Source organism: Bubalus kerabau, chromosome 19 (assembly GCF_029407905.1).
Source record: "Bubalus kerabau isolate K-KA32 ecotype Philippines breed swamp buffalo chromosome 19, PCC_UOA_SB_1v2, whole genome shotgun sequence".
Classification (NCBI taxonomy): Eukaryota; Metazoa; Chordata; class Mammalia; order Artiodactyla; family Bovidae; genus Bubalus; species Bubalus kerabau.
In genome coordinates this window covers 39855842-39872660 of record NC_073642.1, presented here as the reverse complement: position 1 = coordinate 39872660, position 16819 = coordinate 39855842, and the positions used below count along the sequence as shown (strand labels likewise).

Here is a 16819-nt window from a genome sequence, read left to right as displayed (position 1 = left end):
TATTTCCAGCTTGAGATTCATCCAGCCCAGCTTTTCACATGATGTATTCTGCATAGAAGTTAAATAAGCAGAGTGACAATAGGCAGCCTTGTCATACTCCTTCCCCAATTTGGAAACAGTCCAGTGTTCCATGTCCAGTTTTAACTCTTGCTTCTTGACCTGCATACACGTTTCTCAGGAGACAAGTAAAGTGGTCCGTTATTCACATCTCTTTAAGAATTTTCCACAGTTTTTTGTGATCCACACAGTCAAAGGCTTTTACATAGTCAATGAAGCAGAAGTAGATGTTTTTTATGGAATTCCTTAACTTTCACCATGATCCAGTGAATATCAGCAAGTTGATCTCTGGTTCCTCTGCCTTTTCTAAATCCAACTTATACATCTGGAAGTTCTCAGTTGATGTCCTGTTGAAGTCTAACTTGGAGAATTTTGAGCATTACTTTAATAGCATGTGAAATGAGTGCAATTGTGTGGTAGTTTGAATATTCCTTGGCATTGCCCTTCTTTGGGATTGGAATGAAAACTGACCATTTCCAGTCCTGTGGCCACTGCTGAGTTTTCCAAATTTGCTGACATATTGAGTGCAGCACTTCAATAGCATCATCTTTTAGGATTTTAAAGAGCCCACTTAGAATTCCATCACCTCCACCAGCTTTGTTTGTAGTAATGCTCAAGGCCCACTTGACTTCACACTCCAGGATATCTGGCTCTAGGTGAGTGATCACACAATTGTGGTTATCCTGGTCATTAAGACCTTTTTTGTACAGCTCCGTGTATTCTTGCCACCTCTTCTTGATCTCTTCTCCTTCTGTTAGGTCTTTATACTTTCTATCCTTTATTGTGCCCATCCTTGCATGAAACATTCCCTTGATATCTTCAATTTTCTTGAGGAGATCTCTAGTTTTCCCCCATTCTATTGTTTTACTCTATTTTTTTCCATTGTTCATTTTAAAAGGGCCTCTTATCTGTCCTTGCTATTCTCTGGAACTCTGCATTCAGTTGAGTATATCATTCCCTTCTCCCTTGCCTCTTACTTCCCTTCTTTCCTCAGCTATTTGTAAAGCCTCCTCAATCACTTTGTCTTCTTGATTTCTTTTTCTTTGGGATGCTTTTGGTCACTGCCTCCTGTTACAAACCTCCAACCACAGTTCTTCAGGCACTCTGTTTACCATATCTAATCCCTTGAATCTACTCATCACCTCCACTGTATAATCTTAATGGATTTGATTTAGGTCATACCTGAATGTCTTAGTGGTTTTCCCTACTTTCTTCAATTTAAGGCTATATTTTGCAATAGGGAGCTCATGATCTGAGCCACAGTCAGCTCCAAGTCTTATTTTTGCTAACTATAGAGAGCTTCTCTATCTTTGGCTGCAAAAAAACATAATCAGTCTGATTTCAGTATTGACCGTCTGGTGACGTCCATGTGTAGAATTGTCTCTTGTGTTGGAAAAGGGTGTTTGCTATGACCAGAACTTTCTGGTGGTCAAAAACTCTGGAAAAACTCTGTTAACCTTTACCCTGCTTCATTAAGGCCAAACATGCCTGTTACTCCAGGTATAGCTTGACTTTCTACTTTTTCATTCCAACCCTCTATGATAAAAGGGTATCTTTTTTGGTGTTAGTTCTAGAAGGTTTTGTAGATCTACATAGAACCAGTCAACTTCAGTTTCTCTGGCATCAGTGATCGGGGCATACCCTTGGATTACTGTGATATTGAATGGTTTGACTTAGAAATGAACTGAGATCATTCTGTCATTTTTGAGATTATACCCATGTATTGCATTTCAGACTCTTTTGTTGACTATGAGGGCTACTCCATATTTTCTAAGGGATTCTTGCCCACAGTAGTAGATATCATGGTCATCCGAATTAAATTCCTCCATCCCCAGCCACTTTAGCTCACTGACTCCTAAAATGATGATGTTCACTCTTGCCATCTTCTGCTTGACCATGTCCAATTTACCTTGATTCATGGATCTAACATTCCAGGTTCCTATGCAATATTGTTCTTTACGACATCAAACTTAACTTTCACTACCAGACACATTCACAACACATCCTCATCTTCCAGTGTAATTATCTTTTTGCTTTTTCATACTGCTCATGGGGTTCTCACAGCAAGAAAACTGGAGTGGTTTGCCACTCTCTCCTCCAGTGAACCACATTTTTTCAGAACTCTTCACTATGACCCATCTGTCCTTTTTGGCCCTGTATGGCATGGTTCATAGCTTCACTGAGTTATACAAGCCCCCTTCACCATGAAAAAGCTGTGAACCATGAAAGGCTAAAAAAGAGTACTCTGTTCTATTTATTTACTTTTCCATTTATATTTTTATATCTGTGTAGTCATTCATAATCGTTTTTATCTAGAGGTTGTAGTTCAAGCTAGGGCTCACCTGACGGCTCAGTGCTAAAGAATCCACCCGCAAATGCAGGAGAAGCCTGGTGGGCTAAAGTTCATAGTGTTGAAAAGAGTTGGACACAACTGAAGCAACTCAGCATGCACACACCCATGTTAGAAACAAATTTACTAAACAGACTGCAGCATTTGTAGGAAACTTTTTTGTTTGTTTGTCTTTAGATTTACTATATTTAGTCAAAATATTGCTTTCTACAGTTATTCACTTTAGTTCTTTTATTTCCACCTCCATCGGTGTGGTTATTTTATTCATTTATAATACAATCAGGTTCACTTGTTACTGTGAAGGAAATGGCAGTCCTCTCCAGTAGTCTTGCCTGGGAAATCCCACACACAGAAGAACTTGGTGGGTTATAGTCCATTGGATTGCAAAAGAGTCAGATACAACTTACTAACTAAACAACAATGATTCAAACTAGCATTATTTGAGTTGTTCTCTAATTGATCCAACTTCGGTCATTGGGAGGTCCTAAACTTAGTTTTTGTGGTGATTTCTAGAGTTGCCCCATCTTTTGTGGATGCTTCTATACTTTCTTTTATCTTAAAATATTCCAGTCTTATCTTGTTTTTTTCCTACCCTGGTCCTTTCCAGCACCAGCTATTTCTCCAAGGAGTCCTGGTTCCTTTTACTCCAATGATATTTAAATTCCAAGATCTAAGGGTTAAATGTGTTTATTGCTACTGGGAAGAAATTGTTTCTAGGCCCCCCCAGAGAACAAAGCTGGGAAATAGATGTATGTGTAATAACACATGAATACATACAACTGTTTATTTCTGTAACTATCCATCTGTGTGTGTATATATATATATATATATTTTTTAAGAAAACTGAGTTCATTCTGATATGTTTTATTCCAATTTAACATGACAATTCATTTTATTTTTTCTCATTTTTATTAGTAACCTCTTTCTCTGCCAATGAGAAACATGGTTCTTATGAATAAAAGACAGTATATTTGCTTATTTATTCTGACCTGGTATGAACATAAAATGCTTTTAGAATTCCTAACTTACACTCATGTTAGAAGGACTTCCCAGGTGGCACTAGTAGTAAGGAACCAAGCTGCTAAAACAGGAGACATAAGAGACATAGGTTCGATCCCTTAGTTGAGAAGATCCCCTGGAAGAATGGCATGGCAATATTCTTGCCTGGAGAATCCCCATGGACAGAGAAGCCTGGTGGGCTAAAGTTCATAGCATTGAAAAGAGTTGGACACAACTGAAGCAACTCAGCATGCACACACCCATGTTAGAAACAAATTTACTAAACAGACTGCAGCATTTGTAGGAAACTTTTTGTTTGTTTGTCTTTAGATTTACTATATTTAGTCAAAATATTGCTTTCTATAGTTATTCACTTTAGTTCTTTTATTTCCACCTTCATCGGTGTGGTTATTTTATTCATTTATAATACAATCAGGTTCGCTTGTTACTGTGTTTCCAGTTTGGGTTTTCCTTACACCCTGATTTCTTTAATCATTTATTTATTTGACAGGTATATAAAACAATAACGTGATTCTAAGAGTAAAAGCTATAAAAAATGTATAATCACAAAAGTATTACTTCTCCCTCAGTCCTATACCATGTTACCATAGCCTCTTTATTTCCATACCTTTTCTACTCATTCCAGTACATAATCAATCTCTTTAGCTTGTTTTATTCCTTTCTATAAGTCTTTTTCACAAATAAGCAAATACATGTATATTCTCATATTCTTCCTTAATGCTTAAATAGTTACATATTAGAAAGTGAAAAAGGAGAGGGAAAAAGTTGGCTTACAGCTCAACATTCAGAAAACTAAGATTATAGCATCTGGTCCCATCACTTCATGGGAAATAGATGGGGAAATAGTGGAAACAGTGTCAGACTTTATTTTGGGGGGCTCCAAAATCACTGCAGATGGTGATTGCAGCCATGAAATTAAAAGACGCTTACTCCTTGGAAGGAAAGTTATGACCAACCTAGATAGCATATTAAAAAGCAGAGATATTACTTTGCCAAAAAAGGTCTGTCTAGTCAAGGCTATGGTTTTTCCAGTGGTCATGTATGGATGTGAGAGTTGGACTGTGAAGAAAGCTGAGCACCAAAGAATTGATGCTTTTGAACTGTGGTGTTGGAGAAGACTCTTGAGAGTCCCTTGGACTGCAAGGAGATCCAACCAGTTCATTCTAAAGGAGATCAGTCCTGGGTGTTCATTGGAAGGACTGATGCTAAAGCTGAAACTCCAATACTTTGGCCACCTCATGCGAAGAGCTGACTCATTGGAAAAGACCCTGATGCTGGGAGGGATTGGGGGCAGGAGGAGAAGGGGACGACAGAGGATGAGATGGCTGGATGGCATCACCGACTCGATGGACATGAGTTTGAGTGAACTCCAGGAGTTGGTGATGGACAGAGAGGTTGGCATGCTGCGATTCATGGGGTCGCAAAGATTCAGACATGACTGAGCAACTAAACTGAACTGAATAAATGCTTTTTGCACTTTGCTTTTTTTACAGAAAAATATAAACTGAAAAGATCTTTCTCATTTTTATTTAGATGCATGGTACTCCATTGTGTAGATGTAGGAGTTTACTCAACTGTTTTTCTTAGGTGTGAGCGTTTAGGCTGTTTACAATGTTTCACAAGTATAATAAAGAAAATTTTAAGAGATTTCCAGTGAGAGAATTTGTTTCTATATCCTCAGGATATCGACTAGGAAAACTTCAATAATCTTAGACAAGCTCCACATCAAACAGGCATTAGAGTATGGTACCTAATGAGCTAAGAAGATAGAAACCTCTGGTGGTTCATTGGCTAAGACTCCACTCTCTTAGCAAAAGGGGCTTGGGTTTGATCCCTGGTTGGGGAACCAAGATCGTGCATGCCACAGCTAAGATTTAGCATGTCACAACTAAGACCTGACATAGCCAAATAAATAAAATAAAATGCTTTTTTAAAAAAGAAGAAGAAAAAAAATAAAAAAGAAGAAGAAGTTAAGAGGATAAGAACAATCTATGGTGGTAGAGCATCAGACTCCTCATGGCCCATATTTGATGTGTGGGGCATCCACAGGCTCAATTGCTGAGACTACAAGTAGATCACAGTAGGCCAGGGTCCATTGCAAAGACTGAAAGATGAAAGTATTTCATGACCAAAAGGCATGACCAAGTTCACAGTCAGAAGGAGTAGATTACAGGATAATGTCCAAATGAGACCAGTTCTCAGTGGACTCCATTGAAAAAAAGTATCAAGGTGAAATGAGGGTCCCTTTGGCAGAGGGAGCAGGGTCTAGAAAATGGTATAAAATACATTCACTATGAATTTCCTGTGGAGAATTTCCATTTTGGATGAGGAAGGAGAGAGTCTTGGAGGAAGTTGGAATTCGGGGAGAAGCTAATCTTATCAGGGAGATTGAATTTCAAATCACTGAATGTTACCTTACAGAGACTATTATATTAATTATGTATTGCTGTGTAGTAAATTATCCCAAAACTTAGTGACTTAAACAACAAACATTATCTCAAAATGTCTATGGCTCATTAATTCAGGAACTGCTTAGCTGGGTGGTTCTGGCTCTGGGTCTCACATAAGATTGTAAACAAAATGTCAGCCAGAGCTTCTGTCATCTGAAGTCTTGACTGGGGCTTCAGAGTCTGCTTCCAAGCTCATTCACATGGCTGTTGGCAGGAGACTTCACTTCCTCACTAGCTATTGGCTAAAGGCCTCAGTTCCTTGCCACATGGGTCTCTCTGTGGTCTTTTTTAGTGTCCTTATGACATGGCACTTGGCTTCCTGTAGACTCAGTGGTCCCAGAGAAGGAGCAAAGAGGAAACCACAGTACCTTTATGTTCTAATCTCAGACGTGACACATTATCAATTCCACCATATTCTTTCCTTTAAAAGTAAGTCACTAGGTTAGCCTTCATTCGGGGGAGGGGAATCAGACTCCACCTTTCGAATGGAAAAATATCAAAGAATATGTGGACATATGTTACAACTGTAATAACTGTTTTAATCTGGAAGAGATGAGCTACTTATAATTAACAAACTAAAATTTGTTTCTTTCATCAGCAGGGCTTAGGCTCCAGAACAAGATCAGCACAAAATAAATTCCTGTTTTTAAATGTGTTATATATGTAAGGTGTCCTATGATCTGAAGTGCTGAAAAAGACCATATACATTCTCAAATAACTTTTTAAAAACTTTTTATCTTGTATTGGAATATAGCCAATTAGGGCTTCCCTGGTGGCTCAAACAGTAAAGAATCTGCCTGCAATGCAGGAGACCTGGGTTCAGTCCCTGGGTCAGGAAGATCCCCTGGAGAAGGGAATGGCAACCCACTCCAGTATTCTTGCCTGGAGAACCCCATGGACAGAAGAGCCTGGGGGGCTACAGTCCATGTGGTTGCAAAGAGTCAGACACAACTGACAGACTAACATACAAACACATAGCTGATTAGCAAACAATGTTGTGAGAGTTTCAGGTTAACACTTTCTTTTAATATTTATTTTTATTTATTTGATCACACTGGGTCCTAGTCACTGCACAGAGGATCCTCATTTTGGCACATGAACTCTTAGTTGCAGCATGTGGGATCTGTTCCTAGACCAGGGATCGAACCCAGGCCCCCAGCATTAGGAGATCAGAGTCCTAACCACTGGACCACCAGGGAAGTCCTCTCAAATAAATTTTTAAAACCTGAATCTATACTACCTTTATGAAGTCACTGATGACATAACCTCATCCTGCATCTGTATAATCAGTAAGATTGGAGAAGAGTTTAAATTCTCATTTCCATGACTCTTGAATTCTACAATGTAAAATAACTTAGGTTTAGTAATAATAAACCTTGATAGAAAGATGTATATTCAGATATACATTGGTTAGAAACTCATTTCTAGTTACTAGTTTTGTGTGAAAGTTTCTAGGCGCTTCCATTTTCAACACCTTCTTCATAGTGTTGATATATCACGAAAGCACCTAGCAGAGTACCAAGAAATGGTGGATACTCAAAGAATGATATTATCACTCTATGCCATGCAAATATAATTATATTGGTATGGTTTTAGGATTGAATTTCCTAACCCTCATTCTGTTTAGAACTCTGCAAAGTGCTATACATAAGTATCAAGGACATACAATCAGATGGCATTGGGAGATAAACTTTATCATCTTCATCAAGTATGCATGTGTGCTAAATCACTTCAGTCATGTCCAACTCTCTGTGACCCTATGGACTATAGCCTGCTAGACTCCTCTGTCCATGGGATTCTTCAGGCAAGATACTGAAGTGAGTTGCTGTGCCCTCCTCCAGTGAACCCGAGTCTTCTGGATTATCAGGCGGGTTCTTTACCACTGAGCCACCTAGAAAGCCCATCAAGCATAATATTCATAATAAATTAAACTAATAAAATATATTCATAAATACCTAGGATTAGAACACAACTTTTCAGTTATTAAAGGAAGATTTCTAAGAGTTAAGGACTCTGATACGGGAGTCAGATAGCCTTCATTAAAATAACCAGTTCCACACTTACTAAGTGAATGACTTTGGGCAAATCAGTAACTTCTCTGTGCCTGTTTCATTATCTATATAATAGAAATAATAGTTTCTTTCTCATAAGATTTTGGGAAGATTAGTTAATACATTCAAGTAATTAAATGAAAACCTGGAATATAGTAAGTGCTAAATAACTGTTAGCTGTTTTCATTAACATGATTATTACTATTACAATTATTACATTCATTTGCTTTTTTTCTTTGGAAAAAAAGAAGTGTTTTAAAGTTAAAAACAAGAAAATACTGCTATTAATTCCAAGTGATGTTTTAAAATAATTTCCTGTTTGGATTTTGTGAGCTATTTTAAGAATAGTAAGGAAAGATTTTATTTTTAACCCTTCATCACTTGACAGAAGAATCTCAGAAAACCCAAATGTTGTATGTAGGTAAATTTTGGAGCTGAAAAGGTCCTTTTTCATCATTTCTGAATCTGGATGAAGATGTATATCTGTTAATCATTTTGAGGCCAAGCTGAACAGAGTACCTCAAGGGAAGAGAGACTTGTAAGGAATTCCCTGGTGGTTAGGACTCCACACTCTCCCTGCTAAGGGCCTAGGATCAGTTCCTGGTCAGGGAACTGAGATCCCACAAGCTGAGGGTGCAGCCAAAAAAAGGAAGAGTTGTAGCTACTTTTGTGATCCTAGAGTGATCATGATTCTCCCTGCTTCTGCAGCCCTCCGTCCTCCATGTGCTAATCACTGACCAGAACTTTCACAAGATTATTGACCCAGTTACTTATTTCCAGTGATAGGCTAAACCCCTCACAGGGCTTTCCCTGGTGGCTCAGTCATAAGGAATTTGCCTGGCAGTGCAAGAGACCAAGGTTCTATCTCTGGGTCGGGAAGATCCCCTGGAGAAGGAAATGGTGACCCCCTCCAGTATTCTTGCCTGGGAAAAATCCCATGGACAGAGGAGCCTGGTGGGCTGCAGTCCATGGAGTAGCAAAAGAGTCACACATGACTTAGAGACTAAACAATAACACTAAACGCCTCAACAAGGAAGAGTTGAAGTTCCTGAATTTGAGAGAAATTGCCATGGGGTTAAGTATGGCCAAGAAAGCTTGCTTCAAAACCTAGGAAAATAACACTAGCTTTTCCCCATACAATATATTTTGAAAGCTTGATTCAACTGAGAATTTTACACAAAAAGAAAAATTGTAAAACTAATACAGTTATGTAAAGTTTAAAAATAAAATAAAATTAAAAAAAAAGAAAAATAAATTTGTAACTATAAAAAAAAATATGCACTGATTATTACTGGAAAAAATACAGAATTTAAGCTGAAAAATTTTTAAAGTCACAACTTTGCACAATATAGTGGTAGCCTCTTCTGGCTGACAGAGGTCTAGTAGTCTAAGTGAATATCACCCCAGCCCAACTATGCCTTGTGGGAAAAACTTGTCCAGTATCCAGATATCACTAGCCAGTGATTATGAGAGTGGTCACATTTACAAAAATGCTCAGACTGTTGCTAGGTCTTAGTGCATATACATTTTATCGCACACCTCATCTTTTCCTCAAAATTCCCCTTCTGAAATTCTCAAGGGGGAGCTTCTCATGTTTTCCAGGCCAAGTTTTACTTCTGTTTTTCATCTCTGCTCACTTCAGAGAAATCCAGTACTCATGAACCACTTGAGGATGCAGTCATACCCCATTGCTGTTGCCTTTCTCCACCATCCCCACTCTGACTGTCCCTTAGGATGTGGATTTTGCACAGAAGTCTACAGTGGAGTGAGGAGTCAGAGATAGCCCTCTGGCTGCCTCCACGTGGAATTTTAGTGGTATTACCAAGGTGATATGGTTGGAATTAAGTTGTACTAAAATGTTAATGACTTATGTATAGTATTTTCATTGTAAATGAAGTAATTTAGTGCCTAAGTTTAATAGAAAAAATGATTTTTATTTTTTGGCCATACAATAAGGTGTGTGGGATCTTAATTCCCCAAACCAGCAATCAAGCTCAGGTGCACTGAAGTGCAAGCACAGAGTCCTAACCACTTAACCACCAAGGAATTCCCTGATTTTTAACAGAAAAAAGTCTTCACTGAAAAGCTATTACAAGAGATTGTGTAGATGGTGTAGCCTTATGGTGGTGGTGGTGGTGAAGTCATGTCTGACTCTTTGCAACACTATGGGCTGTAGCCTGCTAGGCTCCTCTGTCCATGGAATTTTCCAGGCAAGAGTACCAGAGTGGGTTGCCATTTTCTTCTCCATGGGATCTTCCTGGCCTAAGGATAAAACCAAGTCTCTCGCATTGTAGGCAGGATACTTTAACACTGAGCCACCAGGGAATCCCTATGGTACCTTTCAAAATCGAGAACTGACCTCAATATTACAGAATCAATGAAGTAGTATAATTCTTGGCAAAGAAAAAAGGGATAAAAAGGAAAAATTTTTTAAATGGAGAGGTGAAGATTCATCTTTGCTTCTTTTAGCAATCAGGCAGCCTCTTGAGTAAGTCTATAAACTCCAGGTTTTTGTTTCATTCTAAGCTTTAAAAATGGATTTATAAATCTTTGCCTAGTTGAGATGATAGGTAATAACTCCAACGAATCAGAGTAAAGCACACTTTATAGATATAAAATGTTTTGCAAAAGAAGGTTGACCTCTTTGCTGAAATTTGTAGACCATTTCTTCATATGCTTTTCTTTCATAAATAGAAATGAAAATGCTTATACCTTACACAATAATTTCCTCATCCTGGAAAGTTGTCATTGAACTAACATAAAGCACCTTGACTCTCATCTCTGGTCTGTAGTGACGGAAAGAATTATTTGCTTTCAGGCATAGTTCTTTAAACTTCAAAGTAGGTACTATCACACTCTAAGTTTGAATTGATTGAGTAAAAAGAAGTTTCAATTAATGTAAAAGTAAACTCAACTCTGAATCTTTGATATTCAAAAAAAATAGAGTTAAAATTCTTATTCATTTTACTGAAAATGTATGGTTTTCCTTAATTCAAATGATATTTATTTAGCATGTGACTCAAGTAAGCTCCCTGTTGGATAGGAAAGAAATTATATTCTTCAGGAAAATAAGTGGAACAGAAGTCTCTCTAGTGCAATAAGGGCTGATAACAGGAAAGTGACAGGCACAGAGGTGATTAACAAAGGAGGCTAATTTAAAAACTAAGATAGAATTAGAGGGGAAGATTTGTAGCCCAGTGAAGATAAGCTATTTTGTGAAAAATCATTAATGCTCGTATAAAATAAAGCTTTTATGGAAGTAATTCTTAGCTTATTAATTTTAGTACACTATAACTCTGCAAAAAAATATTTTTTTACCTGTTAGTCTGGAGTAGGTTCTTTATGAAGAGAGCAAAATGTTCCAGATTTCATTTCTTGCCCTTCTTGTGTGCACAGCTCATCATAGAAGAAGGTGTTCTCACTCTGAGATCTTTCTGTTTAAGAAAAATAATCAGTGTCGCAAACTAGAAATGGACCCATTCTAGGAACTGCACCCTCTAGACGTTAAGTCATTTTATGTGACTTTGAAGTTTTTTTAAAAGGCGACTCAGATTGCGGCCCATTCTACTGAAATGAAGTGGAGGGAGGAACCACACTTTTTCTGTAGTTCTTGGTGTCTGAAACCATGGCATCAATTTGAAGTATTTCAAGATTAAATTTAAGAAAAAGCAAAATAAAAAAACAGCAGAACTCTGGTTGATGAGATACAGTCAAAATGAGTGTGTTATCATAATCATTTGCATCTTTATATAAAGGTGCACCTCATCTAAATCTTCTTATTATCATCTTATACTTAAAAAACCTCAACTAGTTCAGTGCCCACTGAAAATTTCATCCAATGTTTATCCTAAAGACATAACGCTGATATTTTTAAAGTACAAAACAACCTATTTCACAATAAAGTTATCTATTTTATTAATCTATAAAACAATTAGTGAGGTTGTCTAGAAAAACAGTTCATTTAACTTGATGTCTATCTATAAAATTGAATCCTAGATTTTATTTTATGATAATTCATATTTTATTTGAAATGTTCAGTCTAACCATTTTAATTTTTAAAAAGAGGTATCCCCTTCAAGAAGAAGTAAAGATGTGGTATCAAATTATCTGGAAAATATGATATCTTTGACTGTCTGAAGAGACAGAAATCTTATTAGTATGCTTTTAATCTTTTAAAACAATAAAGAGAGTATCTTCTATTCACTTTCAATAGGACAAGACAATACTAAAACAAGACCATCCCATCAGAGAAGCTTGATTATTTTCTCAGGGTTTTAAATTATGCATATGACTGGTGACACAAATACATGTTTAAGTGGTTGCAAATTTAAAAAATCAATATTCCCAAAGAACTAAAATTATGCCCAATCATAAATAACAAATTAATTCACCTGCATATTTTGATCTACAATTTTCCTTATGAACACGAACATATTATAAAAGAGAAGTATCTTTTCATATCACCTTATGTTCATTGCATTTCATACAAATATAATTCAAATCAAATGCAAGCCTTTTCAAAGAGGGGGAAATTAGAACTGTTCACTGTTCTCTCCTTGCCCAGATGATCTTGTGCGAGATCTGGACTGCCATGTTGCACCAAACCACAGCAACCAGGACCCATTGTTCCCAAGGGAAACAGCCTATGCGGGAATGCAATAGTGCGCCCTGCAAGGAACGTGGAAAATAGCATATGTCACTACTGTACGGAACACAACAGACAATTATGATTCAACTGTCCAAATTATAATCAGTTTGACAAATGTCCACAAGCGTCTTCATTCTATTTTATATTTTCCCTAAGACAAGGCAATCACACAACCAGACAATTCCATCAGGGAAGCTTGTTAGCTGCTTAGTCTGTTAAACCCTGGTTGCCATAGCATCTAGAGTTGAAAAAGCTGCAGATTGGCATGAAAAAGCATGTCGACAATTGCCCTGTCACAGCATGCAAGCCAGGTCTACTCAAAGGCGGCACACTACAAGTTTTCTTTCCCAGTTTGCACTACCCCATGCTGTTTAATAATATCCATTTACTGGTATTGGGATTGATCTAGCACAGTGTAAAATTCACATCTAGTGAGACTTTGCTTTTCACATGGAGTGAAATTCTTTAACAAATGGGAGTATGGCAATTAATTTAGAAATGTAATACTGTATATACTAAGAAGTATATTTAGATTTAATAGAGAAACTGTCCAAAACTTTAATTCACAGTTCTTTAAAGAGCCAAACAGTTTTACTTGGCAATTTTTCAGTTGACTTTCTAGTCATTTATGAAACCTAGTCATACTTTGGAGATGACAGACAGCATTCAAAATTCAGTAGTACATTTTAAGCATGTTTTAATCATACCATAGTCATTTCTTCTTTACATGCATGGTATAATTTAATTAAGGATATGCATTTCTAAAATAACTATAATTTAATTAAAGATTAATATCATGAACATTAAAATTATAGTCTAGAGAGCAATGTGCATCCATTTTTTTCCAGAGGAATCATATACTTAATGGTGATAAATTACCATGTATTAATAAGAAAAATTGTGTTTCTACTGAAGGGTATTCAAATCCTTGCCAACTCTCAGATTTATATGGTATATGGATGTTCAATAAAGTAAAGCATGTTTACAAACAGCCATTGTTAACTTATCAGAACTATGGAAATATAAAAATGTCTACATAAGTTGTGAGACTTACAAAATAATTTTTGCTCAGAAGTTTGTGTTATTCAGTCTTTCCTTCTTCCATTATCTCCTTCCTAATCTGTCACTTCAATTTAGTTTTCTTTCAATGCCACAGAGAAAAGAAATATCTTAAGATTCGTGCTCGGGAGCAAATTAACCTGGCAAACTAATAAGTGTTTCTAATACAGATATTTGTCTATGTTTTCTACAATACTTGTTCTTTCCATTAATATCCACTGCTTTGCTCACCAAATGTCACAAAATCATATTTAATTAAGTAGAGTTTCATTTTCTTGAATTTTACATGGCAAAAAGTTGATAATTTAACCACAATACAAGAAAGGGAAGTTAATATTTACACTAAAATAGAGATGCTGAAGTAATGATTACTTTTCTTATTCCTGAACTATTGAAGACCTTTTTATTCCTAAAGAAAATTATCAAAGATTTTTTTAGACAAAATAATCAAAGAATAGAACATTGAGTTTTACATGTACATATAAGTAGATGAGTATGGAAATAGTGTTAATGAGTGAGCCTCTTCAGTAAAATTCAGTATAAATTTAAATCTGTCATTTTCTAGGAATTCTCAAAAATCTCAAATCTTGGGATGAAACTTAGTTCACATATGGTGTCCATGAATGTGTTTTCTTATACCACATCTTCCAGTTTTTTAAAAGAGAGGAAAGCTGTTTACTTGTTAAAGGTCTTTTTATAAGCTTTGATGACTCAAAAACACCTTCATTTTAACACATGGAATTTGGCAAAGAACTTAACCATGTTACCATTTGAAAGACTTTGATATTTTGAAAAAGAGAGAATTAAAACAACAGAGATTGAAACTCAAGTTGGCTTTTGTGTATAGAACATAATTTTCTCAAGTATATTTTTTAGTATAAGGATTTACTTTTGAAATGTATCTGCCAGAACACTATAACATATCAAAACTATAGTTATCCAGAATGAACAATGGTGAATAGAGTCTCAACCTGTACTCTGGTGTATCAAGTTAAACACACACACACACACACACAGATTCTTGGTATACCATCACAGTAATCTAAACAGATAAATGTGTATGTCAAATAAAAAGCTTAACAAAAGGTTGAAACAAAATGTCTTCTAATTACGCTTTTCCAGAAAGATAGTACTCAAACTTTACTTCTCATTCCCGTAATTCACATGAAGTACAGTACAGTGCAGTTCTTCCAGTTGGATTAAAGGAGCTACCACTTCTACACAAGTCTTTAAAATGTGTATTTTCAGTCCTCTAAGTATTTGGTTTGCAGAATTCCACAAACTGGGTAGCATGGAAATGAAAGTTTTTGCCTTAACTCAGAGTACCTTTGCTTTAGTCAGGATATCTCAGATCTTCCCTGTAACTCAAATGCTGCTTTTGTCATGGATTTACAAACAAATGCTGTTCTTTATAACTGTGCTGTATTCATATTCTCCATTCCCACTACTTAAAAATCTGTTAAAACTGCATTTTTTTATATCTAGATTATTTCATGTACGTTCTTCTGCTCTAAAGTTGGAAATTAGGTGATCCTTTCTGAATTGCTTCGAACATTTCATTGGATATCATTAATATTTTTGGACCTCCTCTACAAATAATCTCCCTTTCAGTCCTTTTGATTTTTGCTGAATGAAATTACACAAGAAAATGTTGATAAATCTAAAAAGAAATCCATAAAATGAAAGAACCAAACTTGACCTGTGGTAGCAAAGAGGTGGTATCTTGCAATGGCATCAGTTCCTTTCATAATACAAAGGGTAAATGTCCTAATAAAGACACTAAACTGAACTGCTTTATTTCGTAAAATTCAGGCACCCTGTTTATTTCCCCCAAGTGAACTACTACCTTACACAAAATGCAGGTTTCAAGTAAGCGCATACATTCTTCTGTAAGGTAGCTCTTGTTTTTCTGGGTGATTTTGCCTTATTTAGAAATTTTCTTCACCTGACTGAAAGCACATTAACTGCTAGATAGGCATCACACGGCCGTCCCCATGCTGTAGCATACAGCCGTGAATTTGCTACGATCTGTTTAATCAGCAGTGTATTGATTTTCCGCAGCTTTCCTTCATTTTAGCCCCATAGCAGGCTTCTGTAATTTCCTTTGGACAAAGTGTAACCAAACTGTGCTAAGTGATGTTGATTTGCAGGCAAAAGTAAAGGGGTAAATATAAATTAACAAGCTATAAACATTTTACAAGTGGGGAGTCAATAAAAACAGTGTCTGCAGTTTCTTTTAGAAAAAATGATTTGAAGCAGATTGTTAACAAACGTGTCCAAAGAAACTGACATGAGTCTGAGAATAATTTTTGCGCTTTGTGATTAAGAATTGATCAGTCTAAAAGCCTCGGATGCAACTGAATCACCCATAAGCTGCTGGCCTGAAAAGGCTCAGCAGGGGCTGGTATTTGTTTGTTAAACTCCCATGATTCCAAGTAGATAATTGGTCTGTGAAGTTCATGGCAGAATCTGAATTTGCTTTCTTGCTTCCCAGCTGGCTGAGCACTGGTTTATAGACTTCTGTGTACAAATTTAGCCAGCAGCAAACCTCACATCTTTAATATAAAAGGTGTTTTGTTGTGTTTTTCAGGTGTTGAGTGGAAAGCCCACACTCCAGAAGCTCATTAAAAGGGCCAAGTTACAGTACAGGTTTATTTCTGTCACAGCGTTTCTGAAAACAGTGACAAGGATTAATATGTTTCTTTAGTACTGGAAAAAGCCTGACACAATCCCTTGTGAATTTGATCATCTGTTTCATTGCCTGTATAAGATTCAATCTCTTATTATATCCTGAAGTTACAGCTGTAAACTAATGCTGGTAAGAATTCATAAGCTATTGTAGAAGCCTGGGGCAAAACTAATTGTTTTATTCAACAGTCACTTATTTATTTATTATTTGTTTCATACTCCTCTCCTATCATCTTTTTCCACTGTTCCTCCTCAAAGCCAAGATGATCTTGGCTCTTTGTCTACATGCACAGAGCAAATATAGAGACATGGGAAGTTCATGTTGCCAGGAGCTTTCAAAAAAGTTGATACAGATTGGTATGTTGTAGAAATGTGGCCCAATCTACATTTTTTTAATAAAACTATTCTTACTTTTCTTTCCTGAAAATAGAAATTCCTTATTAAAAAGCAGTATCTGCACAAACATTATAACCTTTGTGTTCCATATAATCATGTG

At 36.4% G+C, this 16819-nt stretch overlaps 1 long non-coding RNA gene across 2 annotated transcripts in view; it reads right to left on the bottom strand.

The window, feature by feature from the left end:
• The window catches only part of LOC129633838 (uncharacterized), a 29382-nt gene extending 12816 nt beyond the window's left edge, over positions 1 to 16566 (bottom strand). For both annotated transcript variants that reach the window (XR_008705324.1, XR_008705325.1), the window contains exons 1-3: positions 15482 to 16566; positions 12320 to 12596; positions 11247 to 11362 (exon numbers count right to left, since the gene is read on the bottom strand). This is a non-coding gene — a long non-coding RNA (uncharacterized LOC129633838). The remainder of the gene's footprint in view (positions 1 to 11246; positions 11363 to 12319; positions 12597 to 15481) is intronic.
• Between the last annotated feature and the right edge of the window lie 253 nt (positions 16567 to 16819).